The following is a 19531-nucleotide window of genomic DNA, read 5'->3' on the forward strand; positions in this document are numbered from 1 at the left end:
AGTATATATATATATATATATATATATATATATATATATATATATATATATATATATATATATATATATATATATATACAGTTAGCATTAAGTACCCCCGTGTTTATTGCACACAACAGTATTCTGTATATATATATATATATATATATATATATATATATATATATATATATATATATATATATATATATATATATATATAAATCCAAAGATACCAGCACTCGCTATTTGTTGTCAATGTCGGGGTGCTCCCAAAGTATTTAACAAGAATTGGTGGTTCAAGTGAACAGAGGCACTCTCCGTGTGGTCAAAAGTAAGTGCTTTATTTCAATCACATTTGAATACATTTGATTCAAATGTAATTGAAATAAAGCACTTACTAGAAAGGGGACACTGAACCCAAAATATTTATTTCGTGATTTAGATAGAGCATGCAATTTTAGGCAACTTTCTAATTTACTCCTATTATCAAATTTTCTTCCTTCTCTTGCTATCTTTATTTGAAAAGGAATGCAGATAAGTTGTTTTTTTGTTTAGAACTCTGGACAGCACTTTTTATTGGTGGATGAACTTATCCACCAATCAGCAAGAACAACCCAATTTGTTCACCAAAAATGGGCCGGCATCTAAACTAACATTCTTGCATTTCAAATAAAGATATCAAGAGAATGAAGAAAATTTGATAATAGGAGTAAATTAGAAAGTTGCTTAAAATGTCATGCTCTATCTGAAGCACGAAAGAAAAAAGTTGGTATCAGTGTCCCTTTAAGTACTCCCGTGTTTAATGACACACAACAGTATTCAGTATAAATATATATAGATAGCATTAAGTACCCCCATGTTTAATGACACACAACAGTATTCAGTATATACTGTGTATATATATATATATATATATGTATACAGTTAGCATTAATAACCCCCGTATTTAATGACACACAACAGTATTTAGTATATATATATATATATATACATTTAGCATTAATGACACACAACAGTATTTAGTGTATATATATATATATATATATACAGTTAGCATTAATAACCCCCGTGTTTAATGACACACAACAGTATTTAGTGTATATATATATATATATATATATATATATATATATATATATATATATATATATATATATATATATATATATATAGTTTTACGATAACAACTAATTGCACTACTCATATATATGGGACCTGCTCCTTTAAATTCCCTGATTATTCCAATATTTGTCAGGAAACATTGTGCACGGGGGAAAAAAATAGCATGAATTGTTTTAACCAAAAAGAAAACATGTGTGAGAATAATTTGCCCCCACTAGCTTCCCTATATCCAGCACCAGAGCATAAGGTCTAATTTGTAACTGTTCTAATAATGAAATAAACAGCCTCTAAATATGGTTCCTCAAAAACTCCTCAACAATTTAAGCAGTTGTATATTATCACAATATTACAAAAATGAGATCGATACATAATTATACTAAGTATTTATTGCTACAAGAGATATCACAGATGATAAATATATAAAGATAAATGTGGGCCCACTTGAAACTGTTGGTATACCAAACAAGTCAGCTGACTGCAAAAAAGAAAGTTCCTTTTTAAAGGGTGTTAGTAACGTTCCACTCAGCTTTATTTGTAACTTATGCACCACACTTCTTTACTTTGTTTCAATCTTCAGTGGGAGATTATGGCAAGGTATTTAACACTCACGGGTATATATAATCCAACAGTCACAGCTTAGTATTATTGTGAGTACATGCGAAAATCTGAATCAATTATTGCTTTTCCCAGATACACAACTTGTGTCACATACAAACAAACGCCTCACCAGGTAGGCAGTTATCTCTCCTCACTGCTTATTATTTCAAGCAAGTATCAGATGCAGCGTAATCTTTTTCTGCGCTTACCTTGATTGGAGATCCTCAATGTGTTTGGCTTAACTTACTGGACCGCTGTCATCGGTAACCTCCGTTCCGTGCCACTACTTGGCGGTTTCCCATCCGTGAGTGTACCTGCTACTCAACCACTCCTGTGATACAATATCTCCGGTTAGCCAACAACATAGAGGGTACAGCTGTTACCCTCACAAACTGATTGCATCTAGCGACGCGCGTTTCACCCTCATTGGTGTGTCAAAAACAGTGCTTCATCCGGCTTGTTTCTCATTCATCAGTTACCTGACTTTTAAGCCTTGCAATCTCTCCGCCCAAACAGGTGAAATAAAAAGGTTAACTTAGTATATATTCATTCATATATCTCATCTGCTGGTTGTTTAAGGAGTTTTTAAGTCTGAAAAAGCATTTATACAATTTTAATCCTATGCACTTTTATACTCGTGTATATATTTAAGAAATATCAACATTTTAATAGTGTCACCAAGTCAACAAAATATACTTAGTTTTACTGATACTTATACATTATTTTAGAAACATGTAATTAATAAAAAATTAACCCATATTTTGTTATAACGTTATTCTTAAAGGTATACACATTCAATTCATTTATTTTTATCAGACTTAAAATGCAACACTTTAGTGCGTTCATAACAATGGGAATATACATACAAATGTTTATAAGAATGGGGCGTAATTTATTTCCTCATTTAACCCAAATGGTTTTATGGCCTTTAAATCAAATATCCACCTACACTCCTTTTGTAGGAGCAAATTATCCAGGTTACCCCCTCTTATAGACAGGTCCACTTTTTCTAGACCTAGGAACTTTAATTTATGTTCATTACTTTCATGAAATTTTTTAAAATGTCGGGCTACACTGCTAGTCTTAATTTCATTTGATATATCCCTTTTATGGTCTTTGATGCGTTCCTTTAGCTCCCTGTAGGTTTTTCCAACGTAATACATTGCACAATTACAAAAGACTAGATAAATAATACCTTCACTTCTGCAATTAATTTTGCCTTTTATTTTGAAAGTCTTACCAAATTTGTCAACAAAAAATCTGCCTTCTTGCATATTAATGCATACTGAACATCTCTTGCATCTGATATTACCCTCTCTTTCTTGGTAATGTTGTAACCATGTTCTTTTAACATCTTTTGTGAAATGGCTATGCACTAATATGTCTTTAAGATTAGGGGCTCTACGTGCTGACATGAGAGGTCTATCTCCCACAAATTGAATAATATATTTATCAATTGTTAGTACTGACCAATTCTTTTGTAAAATTGCCCTTATATTTTGCCATTTATTATTGTATGTTGAGATGAATCTAATCATATTGGTTGTATCATCCTCTTTCGTCTTATACAATAATTCATCTCTATTCTTTTTAACAGCTACTGTGTATGCTTTCTTCAGGCAATTTTGGGGATAACCCCTTAATCTAAATCTGGTTTTTAACTGTTTAGCTTCTTGTTTGAAAGTATCTAATTCTGTACAGTTTCTTCTATGTCGTAAATATTGTCCCTTGGGAATATTCGTGATTAATGATCTGGGATGGTGACTATCTGCCATTAGTAGGTTATTACCTGCTGTTTCTTTTCTATATGTTTGTGTTACAATTCTTTCCCCTCGGTTATAATTATTAAGTCCAAAAAACGTAATTTTAGTTTCACTATATTCAAATGTGAATTTTAAATTGAATTCATTTTGATTCAATTCTGTCATGAATTTATTTAAGGACTCGACTGTGCCTGACCAGAACAATAATATATCATCTATGAAGCGAAGCCAGAGCTTTATCTTTGATCCCTGGCTTCCCCCATAGACAACATCTTTCTCCCATTTGCCTAGGTATAGGCAAGCATAGGTAGGGGCACAGCAAGTCCCCATTGCTGTACCCCTTACCTGCTGGTAGAATCTGCCATCAAATGTGAAATAGTTCTGCTCTAACACAAATCTAAGTAGTTTACTCACAAAAGCAGTGTGTCTCGAGAAGAGCTGCCCTCTTTGTTTCAGAAAATATTCACATGCAGCTATACCCTCATTATGAGGTATTGAGGAGTATAAAGATTCAACATCTATAGACACTAAGGGCCAGCCCCTCTCAAAAGACACTCCATTTATAATCTTTAAAACATCCTGAATATCTTTCACATACGATGGCAGATCCAACAGCGATGGTCGTAAAACATAGTCTACATACTGAGATGCTTTTTCTGTTATGGATCCCTGGCCAGACACTATAGGTCTGCCCGGGGGTGGAATTTTATTTTTATGGATTTTTGGTATATTATAAAATGTTGCTATTTAACCATTAGAAAATCAGATTCCTTTGTGTTAAGTAGCCCTTCCTGTGTTCCCTCCTTTATTAATTGCATTAAGGTTTCCTTATATAACTCTGTTGGATCCTTTTTCAAAATGGTATATTGTTTTCTATCAATAAGTTGCCTAGAGCATTCCTTGACATAATCATTTAGAGGCTGTTTATTTCATTATTAGAACAGTTACGTATTAGACCTTTATGCTCTGGTGCTGGATATAGGGAAGCTAGTGGGGGCAAATTGTTCTCACACATGTTTTCTTTTTGGTTAAAACAATATATATATATACAGGTAGCCCTCAGTTTACGCCGGGGTTAGGTTCCAGAAGGAATGGTTGTAAATCAAAACCGTTGTAAATTGAAACCCAGTTTATAATGTAAGTAAATGGGAAGTGAGGGAGTTAGGTTCCAGGCACCTCTCAAAATTGTCATAAGTAACACCTAATACATCATTTTTAAAGCTTTGAAATGAAGACTTTAAATGCTAAACAGCATTATAAACCTAATAAAATACTCACACAACACAGAATATATAATTAAACTAAGTGAAATGAACAAAAACATTTGCTAAACAGCATTATAAACCTAATAAAATAATCACACAACACAGACTTCACTTGCATTTTTATGCAAACAGTTCTTTCTATGCATTCCAATCGGGAGTGATTTATAGACAGGAAGATCTTGCTCCTTTGAAATCTGCTTGATAGCTCAGGTCTGGTGGTTAAACTGATTAATTTCAGCTTGATTGGCTTTGCTGCAACACAAGCAGACAGCTCCACCTACTTGCTATTTTAATAAATGCACTGCTTCTCAATGCTTTTCAATAGCAGTCACATGACTGGAAAAAAAGGTTGTTATTCTGAAACGGTGTAAATTGAACCGTTGTAAAACGAGGGCCACCTGTATATATATACAGTTAGCATTAATAACCCCCATGTTTAATGACACACAACAGTATTTAGTATATATATATATATATATATATATATATATATATATACATACAGTTAGCATTAATAACCCCCGTGTTTAATGACACACAACAGTATTTAGTATATATATATATATATATATATATATATATATACAGTTAGCATTAATAACCCCCATGTTTAATGACACACAACAGTATTTAGTATATATATATATATATATATATATATATACATACAGTTAGCATTAATAACCCCCGTGTTTAATGACACATAACAGTATTTAGTATATATATTTCTTTCTACTTCACAGCTAACAGATTATTATTAAAAGTAGAGCGCATCCTAAACATCTCTTGCTGGTGTCTGAATAGGGCTTCTGCATTATATCTGTGAGTAATGGACGGATTCTGCTAGAAAAATAATTTATTTAACTTAATGTTCAGCTGAGGACCCTGCCAGCTCGAAAAAATGAACAATGCAGGGCGCTTGCTGAAGGTCAGACGTCCTCCTTGTTAAAGTTGTCATTAGCATTACATTAGCTTGACGCTGGCAATATTGTGACGCCAGTATGGCTGCTATAAACTGGTGAATGCTAGATTCAATTGTAACATTATTTCATATGGGGGGGGGGACATACTGGTATTTAGGGACTTTATAATCCTCCTTTAGGATCACTGTTTTAGACGGTAAAGTATTCAATTTATTTTAACAAAGAAAATGCGACAGAGACCTCGTAAGTAAAATCTCTGGGTGCAGTTTCTTTTATTTCATGTGGTCTGAAGCAGTTTCTTATATTGTATTAGCCCAGCTCTGAATCAATGAAATGTCCTCGGAACCTCAGACATATTTACCCCTCCCTGTTCCAATGAAATGTCCATGATCCATGTGGAACACACCAACCGTCCAATTTATTTGTGTTATTAAATTGACCTATTTCTCTTAGTAACATTCATACTCCAGAGGCTACCTAAGTATGGTCTCATGAAAAGGAGACCAAGAGAAAGACCTAAATTATTTAAAAACTATATGACAGATCAGTGTATAACAATAAAATGAACTCACAAATCACAGAATTGTATTCATATACAAGGATGTTCATACACCAGGACCACACACTGTACCTACAACAAAAAAGTAACCACAAAGGTTCTTGATTGTGTAGCACAAATATATTAGCACTATTGTGCGTTAACATTGCTCAAGAGCAATCAGTAGCGCTTCTGTTTTTGTGCTAATACAACCCCAATTCCGAAAAAGTTAGGACAGTATGGAAAATGCAAAAAACAAACAAAAAGAGTCATTTAAAAATGGAAATATCCTTGTACTATATAGAAAACACATTATTAACACATTATTTGATGTTTTACTTTGTGAATTTAGGGCTAGATTACAAGTGAGGCGCAAACTGTTTTGCACAAGCGATATCGTCATTTCGCAAGCCTTTTTCATTGCGCTGATATTACAAGTTGAGCGGCAATCATTATCACGATTTCAGAGCTGTGGTTAACTGTTTTCTGAAACAAAATAGTTGCACAAAACACTTCATTACATTACAAAGTACAGTTACACTCATATTAACGATATAAATAAAAATTATTATTCATAAAAAATATTGCACAAAAAAGTTATAAGGGCTCAATAATATGTATGTGTCTCATTGTTAAAGGCAGGCAAATGGTTTTAACATTGAGACACATACATATACATTGCTAAAGTTGTACATATATATTAATGTACAGGGAGTGCAGAATTATTAGGCAAATGAGTATTTTGACCACATCATCCTCTTTATGCATGTTGTCTTACTCCAAGCTGTATAGGCTCGAAAGCCTACTACCAATTAAGCATATTAGGTGATGTGAATCTCTGTAATGAGAAGGGGTGTGGTCTAATGACATCAACACCCTATATCAGGTGTGCATAATTATTAGGCAACTTCCTTTCCTTTGGCAAAATGGGTCAAAAGAAGGACTTGACAGGCTCAGAAAAGTCAAAAATAGTGAGATATCTTGCAGAGGGATGCAGCACTCTTAAAATTGCAAAGCTTCTGAAGCGTGATCATCGAACAATCAAGCGTTTCATTCAAAATAGTCAAGAGTGTCGCAAGAAGCGTGTGGAAAAACCAAGGAGCAAAATAACTGCCCATGAACTGAGAAAAGTCAAGCGTGCAGCTGCCAAGATGCCACTTGCCACCAGTTTGGCCATATTTCAGAACTGCAACATCACTGAAGTGCCCAAAAGCACAAGGTGTGCAATACTCAGAGACATGGCCAAGGTAAGAAAGGCTGAAAGACGACCACCACAGAACAAGACACACAAGCTGAAACGTCAAGACTGGGCCAAGAAATATCTCAAGACTGATTTTTCTAAGGTTTTATGAACTGATGAAATGAGAGTGAGTCTTGATGGGCCAGATGGATGGGCCCGTGGCTGGATTGGTAAAGGGCAGAGAGCTCCAGTCCGACTCAGACGCCAGCAAGGTGGAGGTGGAGTACTAGTTAGGTATCATCAAAGATGAGCTTGTGGGGCCTTTTCGGGTTGAGGATGGAGTCAAGCTCAACTCCCAGTCCTACTGCCAGTTTCTGGAAGACACCTTCTTCAAGCAGTGGTACAGGAAGAAGTCTGCATCCTTCAAGAAAAACATGATTTTCATGCAGGACAATGCTCCATCACACGCGTCCAAGTACTCCACAGCGTGGCTGGCAAGAAAGGGTATAAAAGAAGAAAATCTAATGACATGGCCTCCTTGTTCACCTGATCTGAACCCCATTGAGAACCTGTGGTCCATCATCAAATGTGAGATTTACAAGGAGGGAAAACAGTACACCTCTCTGAACAGTGTCTGGGAGGCTGTGGTTGCTGCTGCACGCAATGTTGATGGTGAACAGATCAAAACACTGACAGAATCCATGGATGGCAGGCTTTTGAGTGTCCTTGCAAAGAAAGGTGACTATATTGGTCACTGATTTGTTTTTGTTTTGTTTTTGAATGTCAGAAATGTATATTTGTGAATGTTGAGATGTTATATTGGTTTCACTGGTAAAAATAAATAATTGAAATGGGTATATATTTGTTTTTTGTTAAGTTGCCTAATAATTATGCACAGTAATAGTCACCTGCACACACAGATATCCCCCTAAAATAGCTATAACTAAAAACAAACTAAAAACTACTTCCAAAACTATTCAGCTTTGATATTAATGAGTTTTTTGGGTTCATTGAGAACATGGTTGTTGTTCAATAATAAAATTAATCCTCAAAAATACAACTTGCCTAATAATTCTGCACTCCCTGTATTTATATGGGAAATAGCAATGCACATGGTTGAGCCAATCTCAGCAAGGCAATTCTGTGCATCCAACAATCTTCAGCTACTGAGCATATCTAGATATGGTTGTAAAGGAAAGTATATGAAAAGAATGAATGTACTTAGATAATAGAAGTACAATTTAATGGTTAAAATTATATTTTATTTAGGAATCATGAAAGAAACGCTTTGGAATTAATGTCCCTTTAATGAGCTGATATGCAATATTTAAATTTATATAAAGACATCTGTCTAAACATCGTAAATATGCGTTGTTGGCCACCGACAAATAAGTAGATATTTCCCAGTAATGCTTTGCTGATCATAAACCTATGCATCTCTTGTTTTACAAACTTAGGATAACATGAGAAAAAAACATATAATTCTTAAAGTCCATTTTTATTTTAGGTTAAAATCTACTCTGTCTGAATCATGTAAGATTAGATTCTTTGGTCATTTCACTTTAAATAAAAATGAAATGGCCATCACAAGCTCTTAAATAAAACTAAGTTCTTTGTAAAAAATATGCAGTCATGTGTGAATCTGAAAAATATATTTAAATATATTATTTTATATACATATAAAAGGGACAGTAAACCCAAAAGATATTTACTTTTACTACTAATTATTGCATATTCAATACCGTTTGCCCTGTGTGAGAACCTTGTTTGTAAAATGTACACTTATCTCCATCATTTCATTTTGGTTTAAAATGATTCAGTGCAGACTCTTAAAGGGATACTATACTATAATATTTTATGAAATGAATGTGTTTATAATTCATTTGGATTTGATTATCAGCAGAGTATATAATGCATAAAATGAAATGGTTCATGTTGGTGTATGAATTATTTTGGGTAATCGAAAACCACAATCTGTGTATTATCTTAGTCTGATCTCGTAACTTAATCCCATGTTTAGACATATACATACTTCTTATATCTGCCAAACAATCAACATAAAACATTTGTAATTTGTATTACTTATGTACTGTATGCCCCACTGTGGGTGAAATATCTTACAATGGCTGTATTTATACAGCTTTGCCTTAAAGGGACATTAAACAATAATATTTTCTTTCCTGATTTAGATGGATAATACAATGTTAAACAACTTTCTAATTTACTTCTATTATCTGATTTGCTTTTATCTCTTGATATTCTTTCCATAAAAGCATATCTAGATAGGCTCAGGTGCTGCTGATTGTTGGCTGCACCTAGATGCCTTGTGTAATTGGCTAACCCATCTGCATTGCTATTTATTTAACAAAGGATAGCTAAACAATGAATCAAATTAGATAATAGAAGTACATTTGAATGTTGTTTAAATTTGTATTCTCCATCGGAATCATGAAATAACATTTTGGGTTTAATATCCAATGAAAGCGGTGCAAATAAAGTCCCAAAAAAAGTGGGACTTTATTTGCACCGCTTTCATTGGATACTATCCAGTGCATATGTGTGTATATTCATATATATATATATATATATATATATATATATATATACATTTTGTTATATTTTTTTAGATATCCATTACCACAATCCTTTTAACCAAGTTTATATTTGATTTTAAGAATTTATGTATTAATTTTATATTCTAGTTTTGCTTTTATAATTTTTTATGGGTTTTTGACATTAGGACCTCCATACCACCTGTCAAATAAGCGCCTCCTATAGGTTCTCTGTTACAGAGTTTCCAGTCTATAGTAACATTTTGGGTTTCATGTCCCTTTTAAGGAAAACAAACATTAGGAATAGATGTAGTTAACATTTGAAAATATAACATAAATTAAACTAAATGGTCACGGAAATAGATATGTCATACACTCCAATAGGTAAAGGAGTAGTACGTAGTGTGAGAAAACATAATTTATGTAAGAACTTACCTGATAAATTCATTTCTTTCATATTGGCAAGAGTCCATGAGCTAGTGACATATGGGATATTCAATCCTACCAGGAGGGGCAAAGTTTCCCAAACCTCAAAATGCCTATAAATACACCCCTCATCACACCCACAATTCAGTTTAACGAATAGCCAAGCAGTGGGGTGATAAAGAAAGGAGTAGAAAGCATCAACAAAGGAAATTTGGAAATAATTGTGCTTTATACAAAAAATCATAGCCACCATAAAAAGGGTGGGCCTCATGGACTCTTGCCAATATGAAAGAAATGAATTTATCAGGTAAGTTCTTACATAAATTATGTTTTCTTTCATGTAATTGGCAAGAGTCCATGAGCTAGTGACGTATGGGATATCAATACCCAAGATGTGGAGTCTTCCACTCAAGAGTCACTAGAGAGGGAGGGAATAAATATAAAAACAGCCATATTTCGCTGAAAAAAATAATCCACAACCCCAAAAAATAAGTTTATTTTCATTTTTGAAAGAAAAAACTTAAATCAAAAAGCAGAAGAATCAAACTGAAACAGCTGCCTGAAGAACTTTTCTACCAAAAACTGCTTCCGAAGAAGCAAATACATCAAAACGATAGAATTTAGTAAATGTATGCAAAGAGGACCAAGTCGCCGCTTTGCAAATCTGATCAACTGAAGCTTCATTCTTAAAAGCCCACAAAGTGGAGACTGATCTAGTAGAATGAGCTGTAATTCTCTGAGGCGGGGCCTGACCCGACTCCAAATAAGCTTGATAAATCAAAAGTTTCAACCAAGAAGCCAAGGAAATAGCAGAAACCTTCTGACCTTTCCTAGGACCAGAAAATAAAACAATAGACTGGAAGTCTTCCTGAAATCTTTAGTAGTTTCCACATCCAAAGAATGTAAGGATCTCTCCAAAGAATTTTTAGGTTTGGGACATAAGGAAGGGACAACAATTTATCTACTAATGTTGTTAGAATTCACAACCTTAGGTAAAAATTGAAAAGATGTCCGCAAAACTGCCTTATCCTGATGAAAAATCAGAAAAGGAGACTCACAAGAAAGAGCAGATAGCACAGAAACTCTTCTAGCAGAAGATATAGCCAAAAGGAACAACACTTTCCAAGAAAGTAGTTTAATGTCCAAAGAATGCATAGGCTCAAATGGAGGAGCTTGTAAAGCCTTCAGAACCAAATTAAGACTCCAAGGAAGAGAAATTGATTTAATGACAGGTTTAATACGAACTAAAGCCTGTACAAAACAGTGAATATCAGGAAGTATAGCAATCTTTCTGTAAAATAAAACAGAAAGAGCGGAGATTTTTCCTTTCAAGGAACTTGCAGACAAACCCTTATCCAAACCATCCTGAAGGAACTGTAAAATTCTAGGAATTCTAAAAGAATGCCAGGAGAATTTATGAGAACACCATAAAATGTAAGTCTTCCAAACTCTATAATAAATCTTTCTAGAGACAGATTTATGAGCTTGTAACATAGTATTAATCACTGAGTCAGAGAAACCTCTATGACTTAGAACTAAGCGTTCAATTTCCATACCTTCAAATTTAATGATTTGAGATCCTGATGGAAAAACGGACCTTGAGATAGTAGGTCCAGTCGTAACGGAAGTGGCCAAGGCGGGCAACTGGACATCTGAACCAGATCCGCATACCAAAACCTGTGTGGCCATGCTGGAGCCACCAGCAACACAAAAGACTGTTCCATGATGATTTTGGAGATCACTCTTGGAAGGAGAACTAGAGGCGGGAAGATGTAAGCAGGATGATAACACCAAGGTAGTGTCAGTGCATCCACTGCTTCCGCCTGAACATCCCTGGACCTGGACAGGTATCTGGGAAGTTTCTTGTTTAGATGAGAGGCCATGAGATCTATCTCTGGAAGCCCCCACATCTGAACAATCTGAGAAAACACATCTGGATGGAGAGACCACTCCCCTGGATGTAAAGTCTTGTGGCTGGGATAATCCGCCTCCCAATTGTCTACACCTGGGATATGCACCGCAGAGCTTAGACAGGAGCTGGATTCCGCCCAGGCAAGTATCCGAGATACTTCTCTCATAGCTTGGGGACTGTGAGTCCCACCCTGATGATTGACATAAGCCACAGTTGTGATATTGTCTGTCTGAAAACAAATGAACGGTTCTCTCTTTAGCAGAGGCCAGAACTGAAGAGCCCTGAAAATTGCACGGAGTTCTAAAATATTTATTGGTAATCTCGCCTCTTGAGATTTCCAAACCCCTTGTGCTGTCAGAGATCCCCAAACAGCTCCCCAACCTGAAAGACTTGCATCTGTTGAGATCACAGTCCAGGTTGGGCGAACAAAAGAAGCCCCTTGAACCAAACGATGGTGATCTATCCACCATGTCAGAGAGTGTCGTACATTGGGATTCAAGGATATTAATTGTGATATCTTTGTATAATCCCTGCACCATTGATTCAGCATACAAAGCTGAAGAGGTCTCATGTGAAAACGAGCAAAGGGGATCGGGTCCGATGCTGCAGTCATGAGACCTAAAACTTCCATGCACATAGCCACTGAAGGGAATGACTGAGACTGAAGGAGCCGGCATGCTGCGACCAATTTTAAACGTCTCTTGTCTGTTAGAGACAGAGTCATGGACACTGAATCTATCTGGAAACCTAAAAAGGTGACCCTTGTCTGAGGAATCAAGAAACTTTTTGGTAAATTGATCCTCCATCCATGTTTCCGAAGAAACAACACTAGTTGATTTGTGTGAGATTCTGCAGTATGTAAAGACTGAGCTAGTACCAAGATATCGTCCAAATAAGGAAACACCGCAATACTAAACAAAAGAAACACAAAAGGTGAGAGTTGCACACTAATAAGTAATTAACTAGAGAACAGGTGCTTCCTAGAAAGATACATATGAGAACAACATAGAAAAGGAAGTGGGGATTTCACAATAAGAAATTCCCAAAAGTCTAGGTAAATCCAGCACAACTGTAAAATTGAATAAAAGCGCTACAAAAAGCTTGTATGTCAAAAACAATGTAAATATTTATTAAACAAATGCACAATACACACATTCACATTCATACAGGGGATCCCACACAAAGCAGTATTAATGAAGTACTGGCCAAAAAATTATTATCTGGTGCACCAGGGGAAATAGACCAAAAACAGTCCATTTAAAACTTGCAGGTATTTGTAATCCAATAAGTGCAGCGTTAATGCAAGAAATGGATGCAGTTATACAGTCCCCGGTGTATAAAAACCAGTTACTTCAGACTTGAACCCCCATAGTTACTGAGTCGGTTGGTGCTTAAAAGACATAGCATAGGAGGAGCAATAGAAACACGCGTCTTTATTCACAGGTGCTGTATTCCTTTAAGACAGTGATATTCGGTGTACAGATGCGTATAACATATTCTACCTGTATTTGTTCACGCGGTCGCTCCTCCTAGCTGCCTTGTACATGGAGTGTCCAGACATCAGGGGTAAGTCACGATGAGCAGGGGATCTGCTGTAAGGGCTGCCAAGCACGACGAGTCCAAATGCTCGTTTCGCTCCTTCAGTCAGTGCAGCATGGAGCTTCTTCCAGGTGCTAACGACACCTTGATTACCTGCCTTTTTATTGGATACCGGTTTCCAGAGTCCTTTCAATTTGATGAAATTTATGTCAATCACAATTAGCCGTTGTTGCAATGTCTTTGCAATTGTTACTTTTAAAATACAGCTAAATTAAGGGCTTCTCAAGTAACCAAGGTGAGGTATTCAATAGCAGAAGTTGGTTGTATACAATTAAATGATTCAAATACTCACTCACACACACATCCGCAACAAATCATATATACAAAATATGCTAAAAACAGTTTTATTTTAATACACCATTGTGCAATATTTAAAAGACAATACTTAATTATAATGTTATGTGTGTCAAATTATTCTAACAGCAAATATGTGCATTTTAGCTCATCATAGTAGTATATATTTACACTTTTGATTTATTTTATTAATTTTGAGAACCCACTATCCATACACATATGGAAATAAATGGAGATGTGCAGATAAAGTAAGGTATAAGGAATTAGCCTAAAAAGGAAGCAAATTCCAATTTTTCATTTAAGCCATTAGGAGATAGAGTGTTTAGTTTGTACATCCATCTTGTTTCTTTTTGTAAAAGAATTTTATCAATGTCCCCCCCGCGCATGCTCAGTTTGACTGATTCTATTCCAATGAAGTGGAGTTCATCAATTTTTGATTCGTGAAATTGAGCAAAATGTCTCGCCACTGGGCTGTCAATATTGAAGTCCTTTATATCGTCTCTATGTTCTGTAATGCGGGAGCGTAATTCTCTAAAAGTTTTACCCACATAAAAGCATTTACACGAGCAATAGAGAAGATATATGACTCCTTTTGTGGAACAATTAATAAAAGAATTGATTTTATATGTGACACCTGTATTCGTGCTAAAAGTCTTAGTTTTCTGCACGAATTGACAGCAGACACAGTGATTACAGGGGGAACTGCCGACTATTTTTTGGGCATTGCGTTCTAACCAGTTAGATGTAGGCACTTTGTTAAATTCGCTCTTAACAAGGAGATCTTTCAAATTGTTAGGTCTCCTTGCTGTCATTAGGGGATAGTCCCCCACATGTTGGTGTAATGTAGAGTCATTAGTCAGCAAATGCCAGTTATTGTTAAGAATACTTTTAACTTTACTCCAATGGGCATTATATTTAGTAATAAATCTGATTTTAGTGTCTTCCACATTCTCACTTTTGGTATTCTTTTTGTACAGAAGATCTTTTCTTTGATGCTGAGATGCTTTATAGAGTGCTCTTTTTACACATCTTTTTGAATAGCCTCTCTCAAGGAAACGAGTCGCCATATCTTTGGCCTGTTGTTTAAAGGTTTGATCTCCAGAGCAGATTCTGCGAAGGCGCAGAAATTGCCCATAGGGAATACCCCTCTTAAGATTTTCAGGATGATGACTCGTTCCCAAAAGAAGGCTATTAGTTGCAGTCGGCTTTCGAAACACTTCTGTTTCAATTTTGCCTTCGTTCTTACTAATTTTTAAGTCCAAAAAATTGATGGTAGTAGAATCATAACTACAAGTTAAGAAGATATTTAAATTATTCTTATTCAGGAGGGAAACAAATTTAAGTAGATCCTCCTCACTGCCATCCCATAGCAGGAGGATATCATCCACATATCTGATCCAGAGGGCTACATGCGCCTCAACTATGTCAGAATGCTCACCAAAAACAATTTGATCTTCCCATCCACCAAGGTGTAAACAGGCATATGTTGGGGCGCATGTAGCCCCCATTGCTGTCCCTTGTTTCTGTTTATAGTATTTGCCATCAAAAATAAAAATATTGTTTTCCAGAACAAATTTCAAAAGTTTACTTACAAATTTAGAATGTTTGCTATAGCCCACTCCTCTTGTATTGAGAAATTTTTCACAAGTTGCAATTCCAATAGAGTGGGGAATTGAAGAATATAAGGATTCAACATCCAACGAGACCAAAATGGTCTTGTCAGAAACATTGATTCCATCGAGTTTTTTAATCACATCTGTTGAATCTTGGACAAAGGTACGTAAGTCATTTACAAACGGCTGTAAAAACCTATCAACATAGTTACTTATTCCTTCAGTGGGGCCCCCCATTCCAGAGATGATGGGGCGTCCAGGTGGATTTTTAATGGATTTATGTAACTTTGGTATCCAGTAGAAAACTGGTGTTTTTGGTTTGTGACTATACAGGAAGCCAAACTCTTGGCTTGTAATCAAATTATTTCTACGTGCTTCATTTAGTAAAAAAAGAAGTTCATTGTGAGATCTATGAAATTCTTCAAAAGAAGATTTGGCATATTGTGTTTCATCAAGTAATTGCCGCATTGCCTCTTTGATGTAGTATTCTTGAGTAAGAATGACAACATTACCCCCCTTGTCGGCCGGTTTTATGACCAATTCCTGATGATTAATCAGTTCTTTAAGGGCTCTACGTTCAGATTTAGTAAGATTATCATTGACAATCTTTGTAGTTTGAATTTGTGTCAACTCCTGGGAGACATTTTGAACAAAAACCGAAATATTTGGAATGGAAGAAAAAGAGGGCATGTAAGTAGATTTTTTCTTTAAATCTGTTTTTGGAAGGATATCTGTAATTTCATTACTCTGTTCGTAGAGAAGAGTCTCCAGACAATCCAGAGTATCTCTCTCTTTTCTACAGGCCAGATCTACTTGTATTTTTGGCGTCATTATCTTTTTTAAAGCGAGTTTTCTCGCAAAAAGATGTAAGTCCTTGGTGACCTCAAATAGATCTAGACTATTAGAAGGGCAAAAACTAAGTCCCTTTTCCAGTACCTTTATATGTTCGCGATTTAGGGGGAATGAGGAAAGGTTGACAATACCCATTTTATGAGAGGGGTGTGGGCCTAGAAGTGAGTCACTTTCCTCTTCTAGTTGTATCTCATACGATTTCTGGTCATCATATATTGTCCCTGATGTCGTCTGTTCCCCCTCCCTCTTCCTTCTCTCCTCTCTTGGGATTGCCCTCCCGTGCCTCCTCCTCCCACCTCGTCTAGTCCTACCCCTAAAGGGTGCATACGTTGGTTATTTGAATCATTATTTTTATTTTCACCATCAGAATCCATATCAGAATTATCTGTACCTGAATCATAGTAATTTCTTGTGTTAATTCTATTCCTATATATATAGATTTTATTTCTCCTATAGTCTTCCTGATCTCTTATTAATTTCCTCCTCTTACGTGTTTTTAATTCCCCTTGTAATTTTTCTATAAGTTTTTGTGTCTCTTTATTTAATTTCTCAAATGATGTGTCATTTTCAAATTTGTGCAAACATTCGTACACATCATCCACATCTTTTTTACATTTTTCCAGTTTTTTACCATCTTCCTCTATTATTAATGCAATCAGATCAAGTGAGCATTTTGTTAATATTTCATTCCATTTAGCTATAAATTCATTATCCGCATCTACACCTCGCAAGTTAATGCCGGGGTCTAGGCGGATTCTCAGACCTCTAGGAATTATCTCCATCTTTAAATAGCATTAACACCGCAATACCCTGTTCTCTGATTACAGATAGTAGGGCACACAGAACCTTTGAAAAGATTCTTGGAGCTGTTGCTAGGCCAAATGGAAGAGCAACAAATTGGTAATGCTTGTCTAGAAAATAGAATCTCAGAAACTGAAAGTGTTCTGGATGAATCGGAATATGAAGGTATGCATCCTGCAAGTCTATTGTGGACATATAATGTCCTCGCTGAACAAAAGGCAGAATAGTCCTTATAGTCACCATCTTGAAAGTTGGTACTCTTACATAACGATTCAAAATTTTTAGATCCAGAACTGGTCTGAATACATTTTCTTTCTGTGGTACAATGAATAGGTTTGAATAAAACCCCAAACCTTGTTACTGAGGAGGAACTGGCATGATTACCCCTGAAGACTCCAGGTCTGAAACACACTTCAGAAAAGCCTGAGCTTTTACTGGATTTACAGGGATGCGTGAGAGAAAAAATCTTCTCACAGGAGGTCTTAGTCTGAATCCTATTCGATACCCTTGAGAGACAATGCTCTGAATCCAATGATTGTGGATAGAATTTATCCAAAAATCCTTGAAAAACCTTAATCTGCCCCCTACCAGCTGAGCTGGCATGAGGGCCGCACCTTCATGCGGATTTAGGGGCTGACTTTGGTTTCCTAAATGGCTTGGATTTATTCCAATTTGAGGAAGGCTTCCAATTGGAAGCAGATTACTTGGGGGGAGGATTGAGTTTTTGTTTCTTATTCTGACGAAAGGAATGAAAATGGTTAGAAGCCTTAGATTTACCCTTAGTTTTTTTATCCTGAGGCAAAAAAACGCCTTTTCCCCCAGTGATAGTTGAAATAATAGAATCCAACTGAGAACCAAATAAATTATTACCTTGGAAAGAAAGAGATAGTAATCTAGATTTAGATGTCATATCAGAATTCCAAGATTTAAGCCACAAAGCCCATCAAAAATGGCATCACAAATAAAATGATTAGCATGTTGCAGTAAGCGAACAACGCTAGATATGTCAGAATCCAATTCGTGTTGCGATAAATTTTCCAACCAGAAAGTTGATGCAACCGCAACATCAGCCAAAGAAATAGCAGGTCTGAGAAGATGACCTGAATATAAATAGGCCTTCCTTAGATAAGATTCAAGCTTCCTATCTAAAGGATCCTTAAAGGAAGTGCTATCTTCCATAGGAATAGTGGTATGTTTAGCAAGAGTAGAAATAGCCCCATAAACTTTGGAGATTTTTTCCCAAAACTCTATAGATTTTGCTGGTAAAGGATACAATTTTTTAAACCTTGAAGAAGGAATAAAAGAAGTACCTGGCTTATTCCATTCCCTAGAAAACATATCAGAAATAGCCTCAGGAATTGGAAAAACCCCTGGGGAAACCACAGGAGGTTTAAAACCAGCATTTAAACGTTTATTAGACTGAATGTCAATAGGACTGGTTACCTCAATATCCAAAGTAATTAACACTTCTTTTAATAAAGAACGCATATACTCTATTTTAAATAAATAGGTAGATTTGTCAGTGTCAATGTCTGAGGAAGGATCTTCTGTTTCAGATAGATCTTCATGAGAAGAGGATGAATTATTATGTTGTTGGTCATTTGAAATTTCATCAGCTAAATGAGAAGTTTTAAAAGACCTTTTACGTTTATTAGAAGGCGGAAATGCAGACAAAGCCTTCATAATAGAATCAGAAACAAATTCTTTAAAATTTACAGGTATATCATGCACATTAGAAGTTGAAGGAACTGCAACTGGCAATGTACTATTACTGATGGAAACACTATCTGCATGTAAAAGTTTATCATGACAACTATTACAAATGACATTCGGTGGAATAATTTCTACAATTTTACAACAAATGCACTTAGCTTTGGTAGAACCGATGTCAGGCAGCAATGTTCCAGCAGAAACTTCTGAGGCAGGATCAGACTGGGACATTTTGCACAATGTAAGAGAAAAAACATTGGAGACAGGTGTATATGCAAAGATATACAGTAAAGACTCTTGATAAAGTCCCGTCGATCGGGACGAAACGTGTTGAAGTAATACCCCAGTTCGCTACCTTTTTGTCCCACAAGGGATCCGTAGCGTATGATTCTACTCCCAACA

The 19531-nt window shown here is 35.7% G+C and overlaps 1 protein-coding gene across 3 annotated transcripts in view; it reads left to right on the forward strand.

The window, feature by feature from the left end:
- Positions 1–19531, forward strand: part of TSPAN33 (tetraspanin 33) — a 130402-nt gene that overhangs the window by 45336 nt on the left and 65535 nt on the right. The window contains exon 1 of one of the 3 annotated variants that reach the window (XM_053716358.1): positions 5472–5551. The exons of the other annotated variants lie outside the window; for them this stretch is intronic. The gene's annotated coding sequence lies outside the window, so the exon portion shown is untranslated. Of the gene's footprint in view, positions 1–5471; positions 5552–19531 lie in introns of those variants that run through there. 3 annotated transcript variants of the gene reach the window in all.

The sequence above is a fragment of the Bombina bombina genome, chromosome 6 (genome assembly GCF_027579735.1).
Source record: "Bombina bombina isolate aBomBom1 chromosome 6, aBomBom1.pri, whole genome shotgun sequence".
Lineage (NCBI taxonomy): Eukaryota > Metazoa > Chordata > Amphibia > Anura > Bombinatoridae > Bombina > Bombina bombina.